Here is a 19,976-nt window from a genome sequence, read left to right as displayed (position 1 = left end):
CCAGTTGGATTCGAAACAGTTTAATGCTGGCTTGCAGAGTGACAGGATGCCGGCTGTCACTTGTCATTGCTCAGCCATCAATTTTCACCTCAATCAGGCCATCATCAATAAAATAATGGGCCAAAATTTGCGGTTGGAGGCGTAACTCCAGAGTACATCTCCGTCCTGAAAAAACTACAAAAGTACCTGGTCACTCTGGAGCTTCGGGGTATTTGGGTCCTGGGCCTACAGGTGTATGCCTGCACAAAGGCTCACGGATCCAGGAGATGCAGGTGGTTCGGAAGCGTCCTTGGGATCACGTGGGCCAGGCCAACCAATTAGAATCCCCATAGCTTACAAGAAATCCCCAAATAAATCACAATTCTAATAAAAATAAATATTCCCATGTTCAACATTAATTAAATGTCCCTTTGAAAAATAATATATTTTTTTTAATCCAGCCCAAAATTTAAATGTTTTTTATGTTTTAATCATTAAAATTTTTAACATTTATTTATTTTACCAGGCGCAAGGGTTTCATGGGCATTCGCTGGGCAGTAGTTGGGAAAATCGCCCAACTCTGCCAGAATGCGAACGATCTGTCTTGGAGAAACTTGACAGATCACAAGTTCTGGGTTTTCGCACCTGCGCAGCACATTCGGAAACCAGGAACTCGCAGAGTTTAAGTTGGCGAACACTCTGCGTATGCCATCATCGGCCCCACAAAATCCGGGCCATTGGGCTAGTCACCTTAGGTCACTAACAACCAATTACAGCACTGGCACAGGCCTGGAAGTTGGTCACTTGATCACCTCTTGGGCAGGGATGGAGTGGGCTACACAACAGAGAATTATTTAAGGGATTTAACAACAAAACTACAATCTGTCACATTCATGAGGTGACAAATGAGATCCAAGAATAGCCTGTGGTTGATTTAAAAATGGGAAGGTCACCATGCAAAATTAAACAGCCTCTTTAAACTGACTCCAAAGTCCAGGCCCACCCATTCTTTACACGTTCTTTGAAGAAGTAACAGAAAAAGTGGACATGGGCAACACAATGGATATGGCATGCATGGACTTTCAGAAGCCTTTTGATAAGGTACCACATAATGGACTCATGACAAAGGTTAGGGCATGTAAAATCAGGGGTCAGGTAACAGAATGGATTGAAACAGGATCATAGAATCTTACAGCACAGAAGGAGACCATTGGCTCCATCGTGTCTGTGCCAGTTTTTCGAAAGAGCTATCCAATTTGTCCCATTTCCTTGCTCTTTCCACATAGCCTTGTTAATTTTTCAAGTATATATCCTATTCCTTTTTGAAAGTTACTATTGAATATGGCTATAAAACATAAAACAGAGGGTAGGAGTTAATGGACCTGTGCTGGGACCACTGTTGTTTACCATATACATAATTGGTGTTGAAATGTGCAGATGATACCAAATTGGGGGTATAGATAATATAAAAGTCTGACCCAAAATATAGGAAGACACATAGAGGCTTGGAGAGTGGGTGGATAAATGGCAAATTAAGTTCAATATTATTGTGTGAGGTGGTTCATTTTAATGGGAAAAATAAGGAGGGTACTTATTCCTTGGAAAGTAAGAAGCTAAATGGGGTAGAGGAGGAAAGAGCTTTGGGAATACAGATACATACATCACTACAAGTAGTAATGCAAGTTGATACAGTATGAGCATAGAGAGTGCAGAAAATAAATACAAAAGCAGTGAAGTAATGCTTAATTTAAATAGAACCTTGGTTAGACCACACTTGGGAGTACAGTGTGCAGTTCTGGTTTCCATACTACAAAAGGATATTTAAGCACTGGAGAAAGTGCAGAAATTATTTATAAGAATATTATCAGAATTGAGAGGATGCAACTATCAGGATAGATTGAGCAGGCTGGAACTCTTTTCTCTGGAAAAGGGAAGACCAAGATGAGACCTGATAGAGGTTTTTTAAATTCAGAAGGGGTTCGATAGGTTGAATGTAGAGATAGCGCTTTCAGTTGTAAGTGAGACCAGGACATGGGAGCCTAAATATAAGATAGCTACTAACAGATCAAATAAAGAATTTATGAAGAACCTCGTCACAGAGAGGGGTGAGAATGTGGAACTTGCTGCCACATGAACTGGTTGAAGTAGGGTTAATTGATCCATTTAATGGGAGGCTTGATGCATTAATGAGGGAGAAGGGAATAAAGTAATATGGAGGCAGGGTGCCAAGAGGTCATTAGAGTGGGAGGAGGCTCGTGTGGAGTCTAACCAGTCTTAGCCAGAGAATCACCTGCAATGGCTTCTCTTCCCGCCTCCCCTCTGTAACCTCCTCCAGCCCTACAAGCCTTTGAGAGCTCGGCGCTCCCTCCTATTTCTCATGCTGCCCCTCGGCGACATCATCCGAAAACACATCAGGTTCCACATGTATGCTGACAGCACCCAACTCAACCTCACCATTACCTCTCTCGACCCCACATCCCCCTGCCCCCACTATCTCTGATATGTCACATTGCTTGTCCGACATCCAGTATTAGATGAGCAGAAATTACTTCCAACTAAATATTGGGAAGACCGAAGCCATTGTCTTTGGTCCTCATCACAAATTCCATTCCCTAGCCACTGATTCCATTGCTCTCTTTGGCAACTATTTGAGGCTGAACCAGACATTTTCAACTTTGGTGTCATGTTTGACCCGGAGATGAGCTTCTGACCACATATCAGCTCAATCACCTAGACTACCTACTTCCACCTCGGTAACAGCTCGACTCCGCCCCTGCCCCAGTTCACGTGCTGCTGAAATCCATGACTTTGTTACATCTTGATTATTCCAACGCTCTCCTGGTAAGCCTCCCATCTTCCACCCTACATAAACCTGAGCTCATCCAAAACTCTGATGCCCATGTCCTAAATCGCACCAAGTCCCGTTCACCCATCATGTGTGCTCGCTGACCTATGTTGCCTCAAATTTTAAATTCTCATCCTTGTTTTCAAATCTATCCATAGCCTCGCACCTCCCTACCTCTGTAACCTCTTCCAGCCCTGCAAGCCTTTGAGATCTCTGCGCTCCTCCAATTCTGGCCTCTTGCATAGCCCTGATTTCAACTGCTTCACCATTGGCGGCCGTGCCTTCACCTGCCTAGACCCTAAGCTCTGTAATTCCCTTCCATACAACAGTGACTACACTCCAAAAGTACTTCATTCACTGTAAAGCGCTTTAAGATGTCTGGTGGTCGTGAAAGGCGCTATATAAATGCAAGTCTGTCATTCTTCCTAAACCTCTCCACTTCTCTCTCCTCCTTTTAGACGTTGCTTAAAACCTACCTTTTTGACCAAGCGCTTGGTCACCTGTCCTAATCTCTTTGTGGCTGGTGTCAATTTTTGTTTCATAAGCGCCTTGGGTCATTTTACTACGTTAAAGGTCCTATATAAATGCAACTTGTTATTGAGTATAAACACTGGCATAGATCATTTGGGCTGAATGGTCTACTTCTGTGCTGCAGATTCTATGTAATTCTACGTGATTTTGCTGAAGATGAGAGATTGCTGGAATCAGACCTAAGCCAATGCTCATCACTCCTGAGGTGGATTTGCAAAATGGCAACCTGTCCATCTGCAGCAATCATCTTCAAATACCAGACCAGATAAGGGCAGGATTTTGGCTCAGTTTTAAGGCCTCCCTTGGTCAAATAGCTTGCCAATACTGTCCGCACTCACCTGTAAAGAATATTTGCCCATGAACTGTTTGCCAGCATGAGTTACTGCTTAAAGAGAGGGTGAGAAAAATGGAAGGAGGGGCAGTGCAATCAGAGTGATGCGTGTGAGTTTGGCCAGATCCTAACCTCAGCTGCATTGCTAGGGGGAGAGGCAGTGAAAGGACAGTCAGAATATGAGTCACCTGGGCCACCTTCATGAATTCCTTAATGAATGTTGTAAGGATGGCATTGAGAGTCCTGCGAGCAAGTTACTTGGCTTCCTGTGAAACAGGCACCAAAGTAAGAAGAAAAACCTTAAGGAAATAGGATGGGATAAACAAATTAAAAATGCAAATAAACCATTAATCTATGAGCCACAAACATCCTGTGCAGGCTCAACTGATTTAATTTTCACATGTATTTTACTCATTAACATTCAGGAAGTGATTGCTGACATATCATTTGCATAAACCTTTGTTTCGCTTCAGAAAAACAACTCTCGTCCTTCTGAGACACACAAGCTCATGTACAGTTGAGGCAGAACTAGAGGGACATAGTACAACTGGGTAAGGCCAGGTTCAGGAATGAGAAAGGTCACCAAGCCTTCGCTATTGTATCCAGCTTTCAGAATCTCTGGCTCACATTGATCTGTCAGAACACAATAACTATACACTGGCTGCTTCAGTTTAAAGATGCTTTCAGCATGATTCCAGGTCAAATTTTGAGGCCCAGAGCACTTCAGGCTTTGAGACCACCCACCACAGACAGACTCAAGTTCCTCTCATTTGGAGGGAGACTTACTTCATTTTACTTTAATTAAAAAAATATATCTCTCACTCTGAATAACCATGACAACATACAGACTCACAACTTCTTCTCCCAACTTTCTCAAAATCCCTGACGTTGCTGGTGTTCAGTTCCGCAGTCACTGTAATCCTTCAGATACCTCATCCAACTGGCTCTATTTCATATGCAAACAAATAAATTTGCTTTGATATATTGCTTTTCCCCAGGACATCCCAAACCACTTCACAGCCAATGAATTACTTTTGAAGTGCTGTCACTGTTCGAAAATGCAGCAGCCACTTTGTGTGCAGTAAACAATTGACATGAATGACTAATTAATCGGATTTGGTGACACTGGCTACAAGGATGAATATTGGCCAGGACACCGGGAAAACTCTCAACTCCTCTTTGAAAAACTGCCATGAGATCTCTTACATTCATCTAAACAGGCAGATAAGGCCTCGGTTAAACGTTTCATTGGAAAGATGGATATTTGAGGCAAGACAACAAGCGTCAGCAGGGTATTCATCTAGAAACGGGGACCACAGCCAAGTCTGATTCCATATTCAACCAACTGCTGCATCCCGCATTGTCCAGAAAGTCAATGGATGGTGATCGGGCTAATATTTCCTTCCTAGCCTAACAATGCAGGGGCCAACTGCAGTACCCCAAGTAACTTATTTTAGCTGCCTCAGCAGACTACCAATCAAACCAATCACCTCTGGCCTATGTGTTGGTGCTGCAGCTGACCGTGCAATAGTACAACGGGCCAACAACGAGCTTCAGATTTAAAAAAATCTGTTTATAGCATCTGAAATTTTGTCCACAGGCATGTGTTAGAACTTTTTACTTTATAAACAAAATTGATTTATTTAGAAAGACTTGCGTTTATAGAGCGCCTTTCACAACCTCAGGATGTCCCTAAGCACTTTACAGCCAATTAATTATTTTGCAGTGCAGTCACTGTTGTAACGTATATATGTTTTGATAGCATCCATCAACACTTTAATCCACATATAGACTGGGCAATCCAAATTTCCAATAATAATGTGGAGGACAAATTCATGGAATGCATACAAGCTAGTTTTCTAGATCAGTATGTTGAGGAACCAACTAGGGAGCAGGCTATTTTAGATCGAGTAGTGTGCAAAAAGAAAGTTGATTAATAACCTTGTAGTAAAGAGGCCCTTAGAAAAGAGTGACCATAATATGATAAAATTTTATACTAAGTTTGAAAGTGATTTAGTAAAATCTGAAACTAGGGTCTTCAATCTAACCAAAGCAAATTACGTAGCTCTGAAGGGCAAATTGGCCAAGATAGATTGGGAAATCATATTAAAAGGTATGATAGTAGATGAGCAATGACTAGCATTTAAATAATTAATATATAATTTACAACAAATATACATTCCTTTCAGGCACAAAAACCCCACAAGAAAAGTGATCCAACCGTGGCTAACAAGAGAAGTTAAAGATTGTATTGGATCAAAGGAAGAGGCTTATAAAGTTGCCAAAAAGAGCAGTAAGCCTGAGGATTGGGAGGATTTTAGAATTCAGCAAAGGAGGAAAAATAAATTGATAAAGGGAAAATAGGAGAGAACAGTAGAGAGAGACATAAAAACAGACTGTAAAAGCTTCTATAAATATGTCAAAAGGAAAAGATTAGTGAATGTAAATGTGGGTCCCTTACTGGCTGAAACAGGAGAAATTATAATGGGGGAATAAGGAAATGGCAGAGAAATTTTAAAAATACTTTGTGTCTGTCTTTACGGAAGGCGGCGCAAAAAACCTCCCAGAAACAGTGAAGAACCAAGGGTGTAGCGAGAATGAGGAACTGAAAGAAATTAGTAAAAAAAAAAGTACTGAATAAATTAATGGGACTGAAAGCAGATAAATCTCCATGACCTGATGACCTACATCCTATTGTTTTGAAAGAGGTGGCTACAGTGAGTGGATGCATTGGCTGTCATCTTCGATAATTCCATAGATTCTAATACGGTTCCCGTGGATCAGAAGTTAACAAATGCAACACCACTATAAGAAAGGAGGGAGAGAGAAAACGGGGAACTGCAGATCAGTTAGCCTGACATCAGTTGTAGGGAAATTGCTGGAATCCATTGTTCAGGACGTGGTAACAGGGTACTTAGAAAAGAGTAATTAGAATTGGGCAGAGTCAACACGGATTTATGAAAGGGAAATCATGTTTGACAAATCTGTTGAGTTTTTTTGAGGTTGTAACTAGCAGAATAGATAAGGAGGAACCAGTGGATGTGGTGTATTTGGATTTCCAGAAGGCATTCAATAAGGTGCCAAACAAGATGCTAAAAAAACAAAATTAGGGCTCATGGGATTGGGGGTAATATACTAGCATGGATTGAGGATTGGTTACTGGGCAGAAAACAGAGAGTAGGAATAAACGGGTCATTTTCAGGTTGGCAGACTGTAACTAATGGGGTACCACAAGGATCAGTGCTTGGGCCTCAGTTATTCACAATCTATATCAATGATTTGGATGAGGGGACCAAATGTAATATATCCAAGTTTTGTGATGATACAAAGCTAGATGGGAGTGTAAGTTGTGAGGAGGATTCAAAGAGGCTTCAAGGATATATATACAGGCTAAGTGAGTGGGCAAGAACATGGCAAGTGGAGAAATGTGAAGTTATCCACTTTGGTAGGAAAAATAGAAAAGCAGAGTATTTTTCAAACAGTGAGAGATTGGGAAATGTTGGTGTTCAGAGGGACCTGGGTGTCTTTGTACATGAATCACAAAGTTAACATGCAGGTACAGCAAGTATATAAGAAAGCAAGTGTTATGTTGGCCTTTATTACAAGAGGATTTGAGTATAAGAATAAAGATGTCTTACTGCAATTATATAGGGCCCTGGTGAGACCACACCTGTGGAGTTTGGTCTCCTTACCCAAGGAAAGATATACTTGCCATAGAGGGAGTGCCATAAAGGTTCACCAGACTGATTTCTGGGATATGAGGGGGAGGGATGAAATTGTCGTATGAGGAGAGATTGAGTAGTCTCGGCCTATATTCTCCAGAGTTTAGAAGAATGAGAGGTGATCTCATTGAAACGTACAAAATTCTTACAGGGCTCAACAGGTTAAATGCAGGGAGGATGTTTCCCCTGGCTGGGGAATCTAGAACCAGAGATCACAGAATAAAGGGTCGACCATTTAGGGCTGAGATGAGGAGAAATTTCTTCACTCAGATGTTAAACCTTTGGAATTCTCTATCCCAGATGGCTGTGGAAGCTCAGTCGTTGAGTATATTCAAGACAGAGATCAATTGATTGTTGGATATTAAGAGAATCAAGCGACATAGGGATAATGCAGGAAAATGGAATGGAGGTAGAAGATCCACCATGATCTTATTGAATGGCGGAGCAGGCTCGAGGGGCCGAAAGGCCTATTCCTGGCTTCTACTTCTCATGTTCTTAACACTTCAGTATTAAAAAAGGCAGCTATTTCATAGGAACATAGGGTAGTAGGCCATTCAGCCCCGCGAGCCTATTCCACGATTCAATTAGATCATGGCCGATCTGTACCTCAACTCCATTTAATAAGAACATAAGAATTAGGAACAGGAGTAGGCTATCTAGCCCCTCGAGCCTGCTCCGCCATTCAACAAGATCATGGCTGATCTGGCCGTGGACTCAGCTCCACTTACCCGACCGCTCCCCGTAACCCTTAATTCCCTTATTGGTTAAAAATCTATCAGTGACTTGAATACATTCAATGAGCTAGCCTCAACTGCTTCCTTGGGCAGAGAATTCCAGAGAGTCACAACCCTCTGGGAGAAGAAATTCCTTCTTAACTCGGTTTTAAATTGGCTCCCCTGTATTTTGAGGCTGTGCCCCCTAGTTCTAGTCTCCCTGACCAGTGGAAACAACATCTCTGCCTCTATCCTGTCTATCCCCTTCATTATTTTAAATGTTTCTATAAGATCACCCCTCGTCCTTCTGAACTCCAACGAGTAAAGACCCAGTCTACTTAATCTATCATAAGGTAACCCCCTCATCTCCGGAATCAGCCTAGTGAATCGTCTCTGTACCCCCTCCAAAGCCAGTATATCCTTCCTTAAGTGTGACCAAAACTGCACGCAGTACTCCAGGTGCGGCCTTACCAATACCCTATACAGTTGCAGCAGGACCTCCCTGCTTTTGTACCCACCTTTGATGATATCTCTTGTCTAATAAAAATCTGTCGATTTCAGTCTTGAAAATATCAATTGACCCAACATCACAGCTTTCGAGGGAAGATAGTTCCAGCTTTCCATTACCCTTTGTGTGAAAGGAACCCAGAAGAGCCGAGGGTCCAGGGGCAGCATGGACCAGCCCACACTTCGATGTATGCGCGCACTAGGTCCGTGCAGCAGAGCAGGTCTCCAATCGTCCTGGTTAACCCTTGTCACTGGATAAAGGCCTAGCTCTGTCAAGCCCGTGTGGTGGTTGGTGTGCAACGGTTACCACATGTTAAAAAAAATTCACGCACAGGCATCTTCCACCCCCCTCAATTGGAGTTCAGGACTGGAATGTTGGGTCCTTCATCGAAACACCTGTGAACTCGTGGAAGCAAGTCATCCTCGTTTGAGGGACCGCCTATGATGATGATGACCCTTTGTGTGAAAAGGTGCTTTCTGATTTCACTCCTGAATGGCCTATCTCTAATTTTAAGACCATGTCCCCTTGTTCTAGATTCCTCATCAAAGGAAATAATTTCCCTGTATTTACTCTGTTGAATCATTTCATCATTTTAATCATCGATTAGCTCCTTCTTCACGGGTCTGAAATTGCCCCTCGGCCCGATTGGGGGCGGTATCATTCCGGGTCAGGAATTTTATCGCCGGCCCGGAATTGGGCACAGCCCCCCTCAAAGGAGACGGATCGCTGTCTCTGGCGCTCTGAGTCATTGGCGGGATGCTCCCGGGGCAACAGCTTGGCATAGAGTGCAGCGCTGCACTCCTACATGGACGCTCCATGCAGCGCAGATGCACTACAACTCCCCTCCCATTAATTTAAAGTGGAGAGCCGCTGTGCCATCGGCAGGCCCTTTAGTGGCCAGCCACTGGGCCACCAGGGACACGATTGACCGGGCCAGCCATAATGGAATGCCGGGTTGCATGATGGCAGCCCAGTCTTCGTGAGCGCCATCATTGTCGGACCTGCGAAGCGGTCATTGGCATCGCCCCACACCAATCTCGTATACCTCGGGGCAATTCCCCCCCATGGTGTGCAAAAGGGTTGGCGCGAGGCGATAAGGGGTCGTGTGCGCCCCTACCCGGGGCGAAAAGTAAGTAATGCAGCAGAAACCCGTTTTTGCCTGCGGCATCCTGGGGGCAATTCTGGGCAGGTGGCTTCAGCTGCCCGGCCCTGGGCGATATATCATTAGCGCCCCGTTAGTGCGGGGCTATTAAAAAGGGGCAATTTCGCACCCAGGATCTCCTTTTACAACAATTTGACAGTGACATTAAAGGTAAAACAACAACTTGTATTTATATAGTGCCTTTAATATAGTAAGACATCCCAAGGTGATTCATAGGAATGTGAGAAAATAAATTTGACACCGAGTTACATATGGATAAATTTGGCAACTGTCAGAGGTAGGTTTTAAGGAGCGTCTTAAAAGAGAGCGAGTTAGAGAGACGGAGGAGTTTAGGGAAGGAATTGCAGAGCTTAAGGCATGGCCAAGAAGCCAGAATTAGAGGAGTGCAGCTATCTCAGGGAGCTGTGGGGCTGGAGGAGATTGCAGATCTAGGGTGGGGTGGGGCCATGGAGGGATTTGAAATCAAGGATGAGAATTTTATAATCGAGGCATTGCTGGACAGGGAGCCAATGTAGGTCAGCGAGCACGTGGGTGATGGGTGAACAGGACGTGGTACGAGGTAGGACACAGAAAGCTGAGTTTTGGATCACCTCAAATTTCCGAAATGTAGAAAGTGGGAGGCCGGCCAAGAGTGGTTTGGAATAATCACATCTAGAGGTAACAAAGGCATGGATGAGAGTTTCAGCAGATGATGATGAGAGACAGGGGCAGAGACGGGCAATGTAACGGAGGAGGAAATAGGCGGTCTTAGTTATGGTGCGGATATGTGGTTGGAAGCTAATTTCTGGGTCAAATATGACAAAGAGGTTGCGAACAGTCTTGTTCAGCCTCAGATAGATGCTGGGGAAAGGGATGGAGTTGGCGGCTAGAGAACAGAGTATCTTCAACAGTAGAATACAACACTATTACATGGTGTAACATCGCTGTCATTATACAACCACATATTTACAATTTATCCTAATAAAATGTTCTTATAAAAAACTATTTATATCTCTCATACCCACAAAATGTTTGTGAGTGAACTGTGAGGGCTACAATCAAGATCTATTATCCAACTGAAATTAATACGCGAATCCTGCTGACTGACCAAAAAAATCTAAATATGGAAGATGGAGATCTTTTCTTCCAAGGTCATATGCGAGTCGTGTTACCCAGAAGTTAACTTAAATAAATTAGTATTTTATCAGGATTTGTACTACTTCTGAAGCAGAAGTTAAGAGCCATCCGCTACACTATTAATTGATGTTGCTGAAATTCAAAGGACACAGTTCAAAGGCTACTTCGTAGTAGGTATAAACTATTTCCTTGTTTAGGGACAGACAGAACTGATCTTCAGGCAGACACAAACATTACTGTGAAGTAAAGATGAACAAAGTCACCAGAGCTCTGTGATGTTCTTGACTGTTAAAACAATAGATTATCATCTATAGCAGGGGGTGGTATTGGTATTGGTAGCATTGAGAGTGGGTGGTAAGGAGCAATGTTTGGTATCCAACTTTTCTTCATAATTCACAGGCCTAAGAGGACAAAGTGTTTTTGCTCCCATTACTTGGCTGAATAAATGCACACAACCTATTTCCTAAGTATGGGTTGCCTCCAAAACATTGCAAAAACATGATTTACTTTGGGGGCAGATTGTTAAGGACAGCCAGCCTTAACTCAATGATAGAACTATCGCTTCTGAGTCACCAGGTTGTAGGCTCAAGTCCCACTCCAGAGACTTGAGGACATTATCTAGGCTGACACTTCAGTGCAGTACTGAGGGAGTACTGCAGTGTTAGAGGTGCCGTCTTTCAGATGATCTGAGACCTTATCTGCCTTCTCAGGTGGACATACAAAAGATCCCACAGGACTGTCTGAAAAAGAGTAGGGGAGTTCTCCTGGTGCCCAGGCCAACAATTATCCCTCAATCAACACCTAAAACAGATGATCTGGTCATTTATTCATTGCTGTTTGTGCACTAATTGGCTGCCACTTTTCCTGACATTACAACAGTGACGACACTTCAAAAGTACTTCATTGACTGTAAAGCGCTTTGAGACGTCCTGAGATAATGAAAGGCATGATATAAATGCAAGTATTTGTTTCTTGTCTTCTTTCTATTCTGCGAGCATATGATTTGGCAACATTCATACTGGCATCCCAACTAGTTCTCCTCTCCTGCACCGTTCCTGTGTTCTCTTCCAATCACAGCAACAATAAACAGGTTGTTAGCTCCTTTATGATCTCAACGCTGCCATGTGCTCAAGATACGTGTCCTATAACGTGATAAATCAAATTGACCCTCTTGCCACCCCAGACCTTTTGTTTTATTCTTGTTAGGCCCTGCCTGAACTGAACAAACACATCCCAAAAGACACTGAGTGCACAACAATGCTGCAACTTAATCACATGGCCTCATGGCAGTGATGCTCTGTTTAACCAGTCGTGGCCAAACAAACAAGTTCCATATAATCAGATACAGTAAACGCTGAACTCGAGTCTGTAGAATAAATAGGGATTCCTATAGGTTTACTAACAGTGCACCTTGTGCGTTAACCTGTACCTTGACAATGAACTGCACACGTTTAGAACAAGGGATACCATGATACTGACTCTGCCCTTCCCCTGCCCCTGACGAATACAATTCCAGCACAAATCCCATTATATATACACAGCACAAAAATCCTGTTCATAGACACAAAATTCTTAATTATGTAGAAAACCTGATCCCAGGGCATGGTTTGAAGGAAAGCAGGGCGTTCTCCCTGAACCGATATCACCACAAATAAAAATCAGATTAACTGGTTATAGATCTCATTGCTGCTTGTGCAGCATTGCTGACACAGAATGGCTGCTTTGTTTCCCTACCCAAGAATATGTTTGAAAAGTAATTCATTGTGTGAAAAGCTGTGAATGTGACAAGGAGATATAAAAACGCAAGTATATTATTTTATTTAAGGTGGACACTGTATGAGTAGAGAATTCTTCTGTTCCAGTCTCTTTTACTCTTACTATACCCAAATCCCAATTTATGCAGAACACTTTACAGCAAATGATTAATTTATTCGGATTAAACCATACTTAACAGCTGCCGTAATAAGGTAAGCATTTGAAGTTTTATTTACAGTAACAGGCAGCTTCGTGTTACAAGATTTCAGGAAACACAATTGCCGAGTAAAGGATCTTCTGCGTTTTTGCTTGCCAATTCTTGCCCCTGAAGGTATTGATTCCTTGCTTGTGGTTCTGTTCTAAGCCCAAGTGGCTGTTGTTTATGTGCAAGCTGAGACATCGAGTTTCGGCAGGCTATTTGACATGAGGGGGCATCGGAGTGGAGTCTGATCCTGCCCTCACCAGATCACCAAATCTGTGCACATTTCTGCTGATGGTGACTCGGCAGCAAGCAAGCGTGGTGATCCTGCTCCAAATTCCACTCCACAAGCCAAGGGTGTTGAAGCCATTGCACTAATCCCTACCACTCCTGTGGCTCAGGTCCATTCATTAGAACCGGCGATTGGTTGAACATGGGGGCTTCCTGGTCTCTACAGCTCAGCTACACACTACATACAGGCTACTCGCTAAGTTGGTTTTAATTCTATAGAGCAGATGCTTTTTCTTTGTTTAAAATGTATAATTTCTTCCATTTCACAAACATTTATTTATGAACGTCCTTGTGTTTCAGTAATGCTCGCATTCTACCCCTCCCCATCCACTGCCTCGGGACCTGGCTCCTCACATTTCTCCAAGTTGTTACACAACTGGAGGGCTATCAACCTCTAATTTGTGACTCCGTTTTTATGCAAAGTTGAGAATTTTCAGATGTATTGGATATTTGCATCATATCTGCACCACTGGTTGTTTGTCCCAATTCACCAGAATTAGGATAATATGTTGACTGTTCCTCCATTCTTACCTTATGGTTCTGAAAGTCTAAATCTATGCAAAATCATGAACAGAAAGTGTGTGGTACACATATAAATGACTATATTTTTGCTGTGGTAAAATGAAAAGGAATCAAATTGAAGGGCAACTTCATCTGGACTTCCAGATATAAAAGAATCCCAGCATACACAAACCATGAGGCTGAAAGAGCTAAAATTGGAATGGGCGGGTATAGTTAATAGAGGAAGACTGCGACAAAATACAGGAAGACATTAATAAACTTGAAGAATGGGTGCGTAATTGGCAAATGAACTTCAATATAGATAAGTGTGAGAACATAAGAACATAAACAAGAGTTGGAGTAGGCCATTTGGCCCTGCGAGCCTGCTCCGTCATTCAACAAGATCGTGGCAGATCTTGAACCTCAACTCCACCAACCCGCACTGATATGTCCTTACTACACAGTATAAATGCACACGAGGCCCATACTTGAGAGAAGGTCACTCTGTGACCAGTCACCTTTATTGCCAAGACCTCAAGTGATGAAGGTGGGTGGAGCTTCCCCTTTTATACCAGAAAATCCAGGTTAGGAGTGTCTCTCACAAGTTCCCACCTTGTGGTCAATGTTCTCAAGGTGTACAACTTAGGTCAGCTTATACATGGGTTACAATGATAGTTGAATACATGACATCACCTCCCCCCAAAAGTCTTAATGGAATCACAGGTTAAATCCCTCTGGTGGTTTACGCTCCCTTGTAGAGCGCCTGAGTTGGGGCTCCGGTTGTTGGGCGCTGGCCTGAGTGTCTGCTGTTTGTGGTGCCTCAGGCCTGTCCAGACTGCCCACAGTGACTGGGCTCTCCTCCGCTTGGTTCCAGAGTTCGGTCACCTGTGGTGGAGTAAACTCTACGTTGTGTTCTTCCTCTGCTTCTTCTATGGGGTTGCTGAACCTCCTTTTAGTTTGATCCACGTGTTTGCGGCAGATTTGTCCATTGATGAGTTTAACTACCAAAATCCTATTCCCTCTTTGGCAATCACAGTGCCTGCGAGCCATTTGGGCCCTGCAGCATAATTAAGGACAAAAACAAGGTCATTGACATCTATACATCGCGCCCTCGCATTCCTGTCATGGTAGTCACATTGTGACTGACGCCTGCTCTCAACAATTTCTTTCATAGTGGGGTGTATAAGGGATAACTTGGTTTTGAATGTCCTTTTCATTAGCAACTCTGCGGGTGGAACCCCTGTGAGCGAGTGTGGTCGGGATCTATTGGCCAACAGGAGGCGTGATAAGCGGCTTTGTAGGGAACCCCCTTGGATTCTGAGCATCCCCTGCTTGATTATCTGCACTGCTCATTCCGCCTGGCCGTTTGAGGCCGGCTTGAACGGTGCCATTCTGACATGGTTGATTCCAATGCCTGCCATGATGTCCTGGAATTCAGTGCTTGTGAAGCACAGGCCATTGTCGCTGACCTAGACGTCCGGTAGACCATGGGCGGCGAACATTGTCCGTAGACTTTCTACCATGGCAGAGGATGTGCTTGAATTTAAAATGGCACACTCAATCCAATTGGAGTAGGCGTCTACTACAACCAAAAACATTTTTCCCCATGAAAGGACCTGCGTAGTCCACATGGATACATGACCACGGCTTGGCGGGCCAGGACCAGGGGCTAAGGGGGGCTTCCCTGGGTGCGTTGCCCAGCTGAGCACGTGTTGCACCTGCGAACACAAAGTTCCAGGTCTGCATCTATCGCTGGCCACCAAACGTGTGACCTGGCAATTGCCTTCATCATGATAATGCCCGGGTGCTCATTGTAAAGTTCTCTGATAAAACCTCTCTGCCCTTCTGGGGCATGACTACTCGGTTTCCCCACCGTAGACAATCGGTCTGAATCGAGAGTTCATCCTTGCGCCTATGAAATGGTTTAAACTCCTCAGGGCATGCCCCATACGTGGCTGCCCAGTCCCCATTCAGGACACATTTCTTAACTAGACAATAGCGGGTCTTTATCTGTCCAGACTTTAATCTGACGGGCTGTTACAGGTGAGTCTTCGTTTTCAAAAGCTTCAACAGCCATGACATCTCAGCATCATGCTCAGTTGCCCCCTCAGTGTTGGCTAGTGGGAGCCTGCTGAGTGCATCGGCACAGTTTTCAGTGCCCGGTCTGTGCCGAATTGTGTAGTCATAGGCGGCTAATGTAAGTGCTCACCTCTGTATGCGGGCCGATGCATTCGCATTTATGGCCTTGTTGTCTGCCAAATGGGACATTAGGGGTTTGTGATCCGTCTCCAGCTCAAAGTCCCTGCCAAACAGGTACTGGTGCATTTTTTTTACTGCATATACACATTCTAGCGCCTCCTTTTCGACCATCCTGTAGCCCCTTTCTGCCTGCGACAAATTTCTGGAGGCATAAGCTACCGGCTGTAACTGACCATTGGCATTAACATGCTGCAACACACACCCGACCCCATAGGACAACGCATCGCACATTAAACCTAGTTTTTTACACGGGTCATATAACGTTAACAGTTTGTTGGAGCATAACAAATTGCGTGCTCTATCAAAAGCCCTTTCCTGGCTGTCCCCCCAGACCCAATTGTGACTTTTGCGTAGGAGCATGTGTAGCGGCTAACAGTGTGCTCAATTTGAGAAGAAAGTTGCGAAAAATAGTTCAGGAGCCCCAGAAACGAACTCAGCTCCGTCGTGTTATGGGGTCTGGGTGCTCTCTGGATCGCTTCCGTTTTGGTCGCAGTAGGTCTGATCCTGTCTGCTGCTACCCTCATCCCCAGGAATTCTACCTCTGGAGCTAGGAAGACGTACTTCACCTTTTTCAGTTGCAGCCCTACCCGGTCCAGTCTGCGCAGCACCTCCTCCAGGTTGAGGAGATGTTCTTCAGTATCGCGACTCGTGATGAGGATGTCGTCTTGAAAAACCACCGTCCTTGGAATCGACTTGAGGAGGCTTTCCATATTTCGCTGAAAGATCACGGCAGCCGATTGAATCCCGAATGGTCATCTGTTATACTCAAACAATCCCTTGTGTGTCATGACGGTGGTCAGCTTCTTCGACTCACTCGCCAACTCTTGGGTCAGGTAAGCTGAGGTCAGGTCCAATTTTTTTTAAAGTTTGCCACCGGATAGCGTCGCAAAGAGATCCTCCGCTCTCGCTAGCGGGTACTGGTCTTGGAGTGACACCCGATTGATGGCGGCCTTGTAATCGCCACATATCCTGACTGATCCATCCGCCTTGAGCACCGGCACGATCGGGCTTGCCCAGTCACTGAATTCGACTGGTGAGATGATGCCTTCCCTCAACAGGCGGTCCAATTTGCATTCTATCTTTTCCCGCATCACGTACGGCACCACTCTGGCCTTGTGGTGTACTGGCCTGGTGTTCGGGTTTATGTGAATCACTACCTTGGTCCCCATGAAAGTGTCCATGCCAGGTTGAATAAATGAGTCAAATTTGTCCAGGACCTGCGAACATGATACTCGCTCCACAGAAGAAATTGCACGGACATCGCCCCATTTCCAGTTCATGACAGCAAGCCAACTCCTCCCCAGTAGTGCGGCACCGTCCCCCGGGACAATCCAGAGTGGCAACCTGTTGTCCGAATCTTTGTGGGTCATGACTACCGTGGCGCTGCCTAGCACCAGAATGATCTCCTTTGTATATGTCCGTAGCAGTGCGTCAATCGGCAATAATTTTGGCCTCATGGTCTTGGACACCCACAACCTTTCGAACTGTTTGATACTCATCAGGGACTGGCTGGCCCCGTATCTAGCTCCATTAATACTGGGATGCCATTGAGGAGCACTTTCATCATTATCGGTGGCGTCCTGGTATATGAGCTCCACATGAACTCGCTGAACTTCAGCTTCCAGCGATTTCCCCCAGTATTCATTTGGCCTTGTAGGGCTTACATCGAGCCCGTCCTCCTTGTACATCAACCTGGCTGCAGGCTTCCTGCACATACGCGCCAAATGACCGCTGACGTTGCAGTTTCTGCAGGTATATTGCTGACACCTGCAAGCTCTGGCTGGGTGTTTGCCTCCACACCTCCAGCATGGAAACAAAAGGTCCATTACCAGCCGATCGTCTCTGTAACTGTCCTTAAGCGCCCCATTACTGGCCACATTGTCCATTGCGATGGCATGAATCGCCGTTCAGCTAGCCATTGTATCTATTGAATTCCCCCTTTGGGTTCGACTGCATGCTGGGGCATGTCCGATTGCCCTTGTCTGCCTAGAGAACTGTGTGCCGCATTAATAATGTTGACTCCCTGGTCGTTTGCCGCATTTGAGCCAAGATTTTTACCATAAATCATTCTGGTCTCTTCCTCCCCAGTGATAATTGTCTGGGCTATCAGAGCCGCTTCAAAGGTCAAGTCTTTGGTCTCAATCAGTTTCCTGAAAACTCCAGCATGCTCGATGCCCTCAATAAAAAAGTCTCGCAGCATCTCCGCTCTGCGTGCATCTTGGAACTTACATAGGCTCGCCAGTCGCCGGAAATTTGCCACGACGTCTCGAACACTTTGTCCTTCTCGCCGTCGGTGCATGTAAAACCGGTGCCTCGCCACGTGCATGCTGCTCGCCGGTTTAAGGTGTTCCCCGATCAACTTACTGAGCTCTTCGAACGTCTTGTCCGCCGGCTTCTCTGGTGCTAGAAGGTCCTTCATCAGGGAATACATTCTGGATCCATAAACCGTCAGATGAACCCTGCATTTGTCGGCCGAATCCTGTCCCAACCATTCCTTAGTGACAAAGCTTTGCTGTAGTCTCTCAATAAAGTCGTCTCAATCATCACCAACACAGTATCTCTCTTCTGTGCTGCTAGTGGCCATGCTCGCCTGGTTTAAATACCGTCACCAATGATATGTCCTTACTATACAGTATAAATGCACACGAGGCCCATACTTGAGAGAAGGTCACTCTGTGACCAGTCACCTTTATTGCCAAGACCTCAAGTGATGAAGGTGGGTGGAGCTTCCCCTTTTATACGGGAAGGTCCAGGTTAGGCGTGTCTCCCACAAGTTCGCCCCTTGTGGTCAATGTGTTCTCAAGGTGTACAACTTAGGTCCATCTTATACATGGGTTACAATGATAGTTGAATACATGACACGCATTATCTCCATATCCCTTAACTCCCAAAAGTTTATCATGAATATACTCAATGACTGAGCAGCCACAGCTCTCTGAGGTAGAGAATTTCAAAGATTCACAACCCTTTGAGTGAAGAAATTTCTCGTCTCCTAAATGCCATTTTGGTAGGTAGATAAGGAGGCCACATACTCCTTGGAAAATGTGTTTAAATGGGGTAGAGGACAGAGGGATCTGGGGGGTACGGACACACAAATCATTAAAAGTAGCGATGCAGGTTAAAAATGCCATAAAAAGTTAATAATGCACTGGGATTAATTTCTAAATGGACAGAATTGTAAAGCAGAGAAGTTATGTTAAACTTGTATAGAATTTTGGTTAGATCACACTTGGAGTACTGTGAACAGTTCTAATCTCCATATTATAAAAAGGATTTAGGGGCACCGAAGAAGGCGTAAAAATCATTTGCTAGAATAATACAGAACCGGGAGGTTATACCCAACAGGAAAGATTGAACAGGCTGGAGCTCTTTTCTCTAGAAAAGAGAAGGTTGAGTGGTGATCTGGTAGAGGTCTTTAAGATTATGAAAGGATTTGATAGGGTAAATGTAGAGACGATGGGCCCAAGTTTCCACAAGAAAAAAAACGGGCGCCCCTCCGAGCTGGGCGCCCGTTTTTCGCGCCTAAAACGGTGCCTAAAAAAATCCTCAGTATTCTCCACCTACCTGTAGGTCCTCTGGCCCTCGGCGCAGCCAGCACAAGCTGTGGGGGGGCGGAGCCAGGTCCCGGCGCTGAAAACAGTACCGGGACCTCTGCACATGCGCGCTACAGTCGGCACGCAAGTGCAGTAGCTCCAGGCGCCGAACTGTGTGGGAGGGGCCTGAAGCATGCAGCTCCTAGCCCTGGCTGAATGGCTTCACTGGGGCTGCGTGAATAAGGCCAGCTCCTGCTCCCCGCCCCCGACAAGACCCGACACCCGCTCCCCCCCCCGCCGACCAGACCCGACACCCGCTCCCCCCCCCCCGCCCCGCCCCGATCAGACACCCGCTCTCCCCCCCCCTCCCCGACACCCGCTCCCACCCCCCACCCCCCCCCCGGACTGACCCGACCCGCGCTCCTGTTCCCCGACCCGCCCCCCCCCCCCCCCCCACACTGGACCCGACTCCCGGACTGGATCCGATCCGACCTGACCTCTCCCTTCCCCACCTCTCTCTCTCTCTCTCTC

At 45.2% G+C, this 19,976-nt stretch overlaps 1 protein-coding gene across 3 annotated transcripts in view; it reads right to left on the bottom strand.

Annotated features, from left to right (window-relative positions):
* The window catches only part of LOC139233977 (unconventional myosin-Id-like), a 671,189-nt gene that overhangs the window by 59,942 nt on the left and 591,271 nt on the right, over positions 1–19,976 (bottom strand). The gene's annotated exons all lie outside the window — the stretch shown is intronic.

The sequence above is a fragment of the Pristiophorus japonicus genome, chromosome 21, assembly GCF_044704955.1.
Source record: "Pristiophorus japonicus isolate sPriJap1 chromosome 21, sPriJap1.hap1, whole genome shotgun sequence".
In the NCBI taxonomy this organism is placed as follows: Eukaryota; Metazoa; Chordata; class Chondrichthyes; family Pristiophoridae; genus Pristiophorus; species Pristiophorus japonicus.
This window is presented reverse-complemented; position numbering and strand designations above follow the sequence as displayed.